This window comes from Lycium barbarum, chromosome 8 (assembly GCF_019175385.1).
Source record: "Lycium barbarum isolate Lr01 chromosome 8, ASM1917538v2, whole genome shotgun sequence".
Taxonomy (NCBI): Eukaryota; Viridiplantae; Streptophyta; class Magnoliopsida; order Solanales; family Solanaceae; genus Lycium; species Lycium barbarum.
Window position 1 is genome coordinate 1,178,644 of NC_083344.1, and position 8,607 is coordinate 1,187,250.

At 35.9% G+C, this 8,607-nt stretch overlaps 1 long non-coding RNA gene across 1 annotated transcript; it reads left to right on the forward strand.

The window, feature by feature from the left end:
• The first annotated feature begins 362 nt into the window (after positions 1-362).
• On the forward strand, positions 363-6,820 carry LOC132605616 (uncharacterized). The gene is made up of 5 exons (XR_009569244.1): positions 363-474; positions 835-1,011; positions 2,345-2,421; positions 5,727-5,821; positions 6,237-6,820. It is a non-coding gene; the product is annotated as an uncharacterized LOC132605616 (long non-coding RNA).
• The last annotated feature ends 1,787 nt before the right edge of the window (positions 6,821-8,607 follow it).

Below are 8,607 nucleotides of genomic sequence, written 5' to 3' on the forward strand. Positions count from 1 at the left end.
AGTACGAGCCAAATGAAACTAGTATTTCTATTATATAGTAGCCCTTGGACGAGCAAGCTTTAAGTCAGGGCAAAATTATAATCGCACATAACTGGTGTAAGAATCTAGAAGGATCCATTTTTATTTCTCATCTCTATCGTAAAAAAAAAAAAAAAAAAAAAAAACTCTTGTCTTGATCATCTCATCGAATGTCAGCAGGCATGCTTTCCTTTAATTTTTTTCTTGAATTTCTAGCTCTTACCTTCAGTTATTTCAACCTCCCTTATATTTGTTTTTTATTTCTATTTCTTTTCCCATTCTCTGTTTAATATGACCATAGATTGATTTTTTTTTCACAAGCTTGTGCTTTGTTACTTGCTCTTGTACAGGAAGACAAGTCGCCCAAAATTATACCTTAAGTTTAGCTTTTGGATCAAAATAGTCCTTCGTGTATCTGGCGGAGCCCTAATAGTCCTCCAAATATATGCAAAAATGGTACACTTCTAATCATTGTCAGCTTTTTCCGTGAAACACTAACTGAGACCGTGTATGACTGACATTTCTTGCTCCCAGAGCTAAAAATAGAAACTAATTGAGTACACTAGAGAGGAGAAATTGATTTTTTTTTTTACCAAATGGTTCGTTAATGTGCAAAAAATTATTCACAGTTTCTTCATTATATCATCAAGTTAGCTTCTTTCAAATGCAGCAAACAATCAGAACAAAACCTTTTTTTTTTGTTTTCCTTAACAAAACAAACCATTTCAAGAAGCTGGAATTGTCTTCCTATTCCTGATATTGCTGAATCGTAAAATCATGAATACTGAATACTGAATTTCAATGGTCACTTTGCAGTATATCTAACTGAACAGTGTTACCTGAAAGAAGAAAGAAAGAAAGAAGGAAAAAGAAGAAGCCTTACCTGAAAGAAGAAAGAAAGAAAGAAGGAAAAAGAAGAAGCCTTACCTGAAAGTTAAGTTTGCTCTCTGTATTCTGAAGGAAACAAGACGCAGCTACTGATGGAAACCCTAGGTAAATAATAATTTGCTCTCTTTATTCTGTTTTGTTTTAAAGTCAGCCACTTTTTTAAAAATAAATAAATCAAAAGGCGACGCCACAGCTCGCCATCGCCATAGCCTCACCTTTTAGAAAACGCCACGCCTTGGCTGTCCCTGGCGAGGAAGGCTCACCTTGCCACGCCTCACGCCAAAAGGCGTAAGGCGAGCGCCTTTCTAAACACTTCTAACATTTCTGGTTCGTAAAATAATTGATTTGATTAATTGAATGTTTTCATCAGAGGTGTTGTATTTGTACCCCCTCGAAAATCTGTAGTGTTTTGTGTATAAAAAGAAGCAAAATTCCGGGAATAATTTTCCTCCTATGGTATGTATACATTGTCGTACTCTTACACTGTAACTACCAAAAGTACCCACTTTGTAACCCTCCTTTACCGGAAAACTTCCCCTCTTCTAGAAGATGGTTTGGGAACAGAACATGTGAGCTGCATATGATTTCTCCGTTAGTCTTTCACTGAAAACTTTAGCGGAGACAAAAAAGGCACTATCTTTGAATACTTCAAGGTCTATTAGTGCACCACTTAATATTTAAGGGGCTACTTTGATCCAAAGTCAAAACTTAAGGGATAATTTTTGGCCTTTTCGCTTTTAGTTTGCACAAAAGCAGGAAGTGGTACTCTTAAGGGGTGAGTGTTGCATCCTCCAAAAAGTAGTGCAGTTTTAGAGGACCGATACGGGTGCAGTAACATTTTTAGAAAGTACAATCAACATAGTTTTATGGATCATCATTTTCGAAAGTCACCCACTTTGAAGTGTCACTTGCAATTACTAAGCCTTCCCATATCCATAATGTTGAATTATATGCATTGACTACATTGTGGTCAGCAAGGCATGATCTTCTGGTGCAAGAGAATTGAAGCAATGTCATAGTTGATATTTCACACAATTTTGAGGGTTAGTTTTTCACTTTTCATTTATGCTAAAGGTTGGATACCCTTATATTGATTGTGCTCAAGTTTATGGCAATGAAAAAAAGGGAATTTGAGTTAATGATAGGAAGCAAAAATATAGGGGTTTCATAGATGTCTCCTGTACAACTCTTGTTATTACCAATGCACTTGTTAATCTATCACTTTCCTAGACACAAGATAAAAGGGTTTTCATTTTTATAGTTTTTGCTCGAGATCAATCTTTCAAAACATGTGTTGTACTAATATTTACTGCTTTTATTTAAAACTATGATTTATTCCTATAGAATGTGTAACGTGATCAATGTTTGTGTTCCTCTTTTCTACATTAGTCTGTAACCGACAGTATTACCTCTACTGACTATTTTCCCATTTATTTAGATTGGTCAAGTTCTGAAGAGGCTGTTTACAGATGGTTTTGTCAAGAGGGAAGATCTCTTTATTACATCCAAACTCTGGTAATCAAGATTCGAACAAATTGAGAAAAGACACCTTTTTTCGTTTCTCACCCTAAATATAATAACATTTCTGTCCTTTGGATGTCACGCCCCGAACCATGGCCTGGACGTAACACGGCACTCGGTGCCTGACTACATGTGACCGAGCGAACCACATGACTTGCTGAATCATCATGATGCATAATATAAGCGGAAATATAACGTAAAATGCATGATGAGCCTTTATAAACATAATGAGTCATAATACTTAATAAGGTACTTGTTTAAACATGAGTGAGCCAAAATGGCTATACGACTCCAAATGTCTGACATGACATAACTGACTGGTCTAGTCTATGAAACCTCTACCATGATTCTGACTGGAAAGCATACTTACTGGGACAAGGCCCCCAGCATACCTTTACATGCAAAACTATATAGAGAGATACAATGTTTAAACCCCGAATGAGATGGAGCTCACCAATAAGCTGGTACGAGCAAATCCTAGTGATCAGAAGCGTCGTCCTGTAAATCTGTACCTGCATCGTGAAATACAGGCCCCCGGGCAATAAAAGGGGACGTCAGCACATTGAATGTACTGGTATGTAAAACAACCGGAAGATCAACATGGGACATAGGATAACATGATAAGAACTGAAACTGAAAACTTGGACATGAACATGAGCATGAGCATGAGTACATAAACATGAACTTGAAACTGAAACTGAGTACTGAAACTGAACATAAACATGAGTACTGTAAGCATGAGATAATTTGTAATAATCTGAAATGATCTGTAATACTCTGTAATACCGACATGAACCACCACGGGGAGAAGCGTGGAGTCTGATCTCTGCCCGATCAGCTAAGTCATCTCGTACCTTGCCGAGGCACGAGACATGAACATGACATGAATGGATCCAAATCCCTCAATGGGGAAAATATGAAGGAATCGTCCTATCTGGGCGGAGCGATCCTTATCCTACGTTGGCATACGTAGTTTTCAGGCTATCTGAGCCTTCTCGGTATTAATACAACTCCCGAACATGAAAATAATATAGTTGGCTAAGAAGCCCATGACTTTCGTGAATTACTTGTACTTGTCTTGAAATCATGATTTCACGAAATAACTTGTAAACATGGTTTCATGAGATAGCTTGTACACATGTTCTTGATTTATGAGTAATACAATAGTTCAAAATCATATATTTGTAGTTGACTTGAAAACATGTTTATAACTTGCAAAATAACTCATGCAGTTTCATATGAACATAATGAGAACACATGAGGAAGAATTCATGATTCATGGATTAAGCTAGAATTCCTAATGTCCGTAATGGAAAGTTAGGAACACAATAACGAACATATATACGGAATTCATGTACATACATACATACATAATTACGGGCTACCAATACATTGGTTTTAATGCCCTAGGAGTTGAACTTCATAGATTTTACTAAACGGATCATGGGGAAAGAACGTAGAAGTTCCCACATGTGGATGGAAGTTCTACATACCTTAACCTCCCGCTTTTGAGCGTATCACAGTGTCTTTCAATCCCTTCAACTTCAATCTATAGCAACACAAGTCATAGGGATTCTATATTAGCAACCATATCCATGTTTTGTTCATCTAAGCATTTTATCAAACACTTAGTAGGCATGAAGCTTTATAACCCTCATTAATGGTGTTTTCTTCACCAAATCTCCATCCTTTTACTTCTAGCTAATTCTACAATCTCCATTAGATGTAATTAACATCATTTTTCATCAACCATATGAATACAACCATCCCAAGTCAACAATCCAACAATTCTAGCATAGTTCATATAATCATCCTCAACAAACCCAATTATTATACTCCCAAGAATTCATAAATTCATAACTATAAATGATTGGGGAGTAGAAATATTACCTTTTGGGTAGTCACCACGAAATCAACACCCCCAAGTCCGATCTTTGGCTTAAAATGACGACAACGACTTGTACTACACTTTATCCTTCACGAGCTTTAGGATTTGGGGCCTTAAAATTGGTTGATTTTCTACTTCTTCTCTCAAGATCTCCTTTCTCTCTTTTTCCTCTCTCTAAAATCTGAAAATGAGGGGAAATAATGGCTGCTAGGGTAATCATTTTCTATATATACCAAGGGGAAGTGGGTTGACCCAACTTGAAAATGGGTCGGGACTGTTCTGTCTTAAAATGTCCATATCTCCCTATCCCGACGTCGCCTGTGAACCCACAACCTATGGTTGGAAAGGTATTTCAATTATCTACAACTTTCATTCTTTGAGTTTTCCCAAATTCTCAACTTACGATAGGGTTATGGCCTCCCGAAGTCAGTTGACCCGAATCATAATTGCGGGCCAAGGTACGCCCGTGTTACGGTCCCGTAACACAAGGGACGGACCGTAACTTGGCGTCGTACCTTGTTGAAAATTTCCAGAAAGTTTTTGAAAATTTTCCCTGTGTTACGGTCCACTGTTACGGTCCGTAACACAAGGTACGGCCCGTAACATGAAGGGACGGACCGTATCTTGATGAAAATTTCCAGTGAGTTTCTAAAAATTTTCTCTGTGTTACGGCTCACTGTTACGGTCCGTAACACAAGGTACGGCCCGTAACACGAGTTACGGTCCGTAACTCTTCACCGTAACGCAGACGATTTTTCCAGCGAACAGGCTTCAGTCAAATGGGCATAACTCTTTGCACAGATGTCCTCTAAATCCCTATAATATACCGTTGGAAAGCTATTGACTAGGGCTACAACATTCATCAAGGAAGTTCTTCCAGATTCGCAACGGATCAAGGAGTTATCGCTGCCCGAAATGAGCCTATCAACCATTTTCGCAAACACTCAAACCTTCAGTGTTTTCACTAGAACTTTAATGATATGAGCTTAAACTTAGTTCCAAGATGCGGGGTGTTACATTGGACCATCCTTCTTTCAGTTAGCGTTGTTCAGTTCTCTCTCTCTCTCTATCTCTCTCTCTCTCACATTGTGTTGTGGGATGCAATGGTGCTTTTGATATATGCTTTACACACTTCCTAATATTAGACAAAATCTAAGCTGCCTTTAGTAATTCACTACTCAGTCATTCCTTTCATTTATATGCGCAAGTGTCTTTTTTGTTTTCTTTTTTTACTTTTAAATTTTACAAGAACAAACGTGTGTCATAGTTGATAAAAATGTGTGTCATAGTTGATACAAATGACATGATCAAGCAATTGAAATGTTAGTGATATCTTGTTCTTTTCCATTAACTTTTGTTTTCCTTTGGGTTAAAGGATATTCATGTATTGTGAATGTATGAACATGTGTAGGTGCACTGATCATGCTCCTGAAGATGTACCTGTGGCATTTAACAAAACTCTAGATGAGCTGCAACTTGACTACATTGATATGTACCTTGTGACTTGTGAGTACTGCTTAACGGAGATTTGCATCCGCCACTGTTTGTGATCAGGGGCGGATGGAGCATTATAATTTGGGGTTCAATTGAACCCCAAACTTTCGATGCGGTGTACAAATTTATATGTAAAAATTTACTAAATTTAAAATAAATAGTAGATATGAACCCATAACTTTAAAAATATAATGGTTCAATGCTAAAAATTTAAAAGGTTGAACCCCAAGAGTTTAAATCCTAGATCCGCTTCTGTTTGTGATACTTGACTATTTTTTTTTAAATAAGTTAAAATTTACTTTGCTCTATTCTTTGTAATTATTGTGTCTTAAAAAATGAATTCTCATCAAAATGGGAATTCAATGAGGTGTTAACTTATTCGTGTCTTACATTTTTGTTTTCCTATTGCTTTTATCTATTTTTGAAGATTCATTGGAAACCTGATTCCAGCGAATAACCAGATGAAAAATGCTGCTGATAACTTTAAACCTGATTCGAACAAATATACCTAGCACACGGCAAGCAATAGAGAAACTTTATGATTCTGGAAGGCTAGAGCTATTGAATTTAGCAATTTCTCTATTAAAAAACTGGGAGATCTTCTCGAAATAACTCGTATTCCTCCTGCTGTTAACCAACTGGAGTGCCAATGGCAATATTAGAGAGAAGGCAATAGTTTGTGATGGGAGCTGGTATTGGGAAATGCGGTTTCTGAAGGTGTGAAGTTTGTCGGCTAGCCCAAGTCATGCTTTTGTCGGCTAGCCCAAGTCATGCTTTTGTCGTAGTTATGACTGATTGATCATTACAGCTGCTGCATGTATGGCTATGGTTTTGTTGATATAGTTACTTGTGCCGAAGGCTGATGCATCATCCCACTGTATTAATGATTAAACAAGTTATAATTGTTAGCTATGTCTTGATGAAATTAACAGAAATCAACAGGATTTTCGGTGTAGCTGTCCTTGGTGTTATCCAGCTTTTGTAAAACATGAAACCGTTATTTCCTCCTTATCTCTTTTCTATTTTTGATTTTCTATTAAAATTTTATTTGTTAAGTGAAACATGTTAGCAATTTTTATGTTATACTTAGTTTGTGGGCATTAACTGAGAGAAGCATCGCAATTGTCCCTATTATAGAATTTGAATGGTAAATGCTGACATTTTACACGTTAAACTCATATATTGTCAGCTTCGCTAAGTAGGAGGTGGTTACTACCTGTTCATCATGTGGGAAGCAAAAAGGCATTACAAAAAGCTATAAATGCTTAAAAATGAACTTGAGCAGACCGTGCTCTTCTAAACAGAGAAATAAAGATTCTTTCGTAGGATGCAGTTCCATTCTCTTTTCCTTAAATAAATATCCTAGCCTTAGCTTTACCATGTTACCCCTCGCTTTATAGCAATATTGTGCATTGGCATTGTCAATGCTCTCGAATAATTAAAAGCATATAGTTGCCCCTCCTATTGGCACAAAAATGTCAAGTAAATATGACAGTATATACCTAAAAACACTTCGAGCAAATAAAAAGAGTTACCACAAAATCTAACACGTTGGGCCCGTGCAAACCTCTAGTATTATATGAAATATGAGCGAACAACTTAAATGGTCATCCAACTATAGCAAATGCCCTACTAATTAAAATCACCTATGTTTGTTTTGTATTAATAATAAAGTCACTAGTTTCTATTTCTACCAGGGAATATACAGAAAGATAGAAGAAAGGAACGACCAAGGGTATTTCTATACATTTGCAGTAATGACATTTTTGTGATTTCGCCTCTTAACTAATACTCTGCAGTCTGCCGTGTATACAAACATCTATCTCAAAAAAATCTCCCTCGGCAAAAAGCTATTGAGAAGTTTTAAAAATCTTCTTAAATTGTACTCACTCCGTCCCAATTTTGTGATATAATTTGGTTGGGCACGAAGTTTAAGAAATAAAATAAGACTTTTGAATCTTGTGATATAAATCAATCCAAAGATATTTGTATAGTTATAGATTATCTCGTTGAGCGTAAAAGATGATTGTCAAATTTAAATTGTTATCAAATAAAAAACTATGATATTATTTTTGGGATTGAATAAAAAGGAAAGTGTGTCATATTAAATCGGGACAGAGGAAGTATGATTTCGTGATTATAATTCTATCAGAATCTAGGGTCCTCTGGAGGGTAAATTGCTCAATTGAGAAAATGATTTATCCATCTAAAGTGCTAAACGTAATTTTATAATTTGGGTTGATTTTTAGGATTTTTTTTCCTTATAACACTTTGACGGCTCTTTAGTCAGGTTCTTGATTTGCTTTGGCAGATCTTCATTTTTTTTCTTATTCTTTTATTGCAACTATGTGAATTTTAATATACCTAACATATTATAGAGAAACGAAGTTTACAGTCAGTAGTGCTATATATTAATCCTTTAGTTAATATAAAAAGGCAAATTGATGAATAAAAATGGCATATAATCTTTTAATGGTGATTCAATTGGACGTATTCTCTCAGGAATTATTTATTGTGGCTATTAGTTTTCCTATCCCCTGCTTGATTCTTGACGTTTTGTATCAGGTGGAACCTTCAAAAGAACCAAAACATGACAGGTGTAAGTTACATGTCATGTGTTTACTTTTTGAAGCGCTCACTTAAACCTTTTTTTGTTGTTTATTTTTTCTTTCAAAAGTGAATTACAAAACCGATACACTGATGGTATATTATATGTATATTTCGTGTATACAATGTGTATATTATATGTATATTTATACTTAATATACAAAAGCTATACATTTTGTTGGCTAATATTC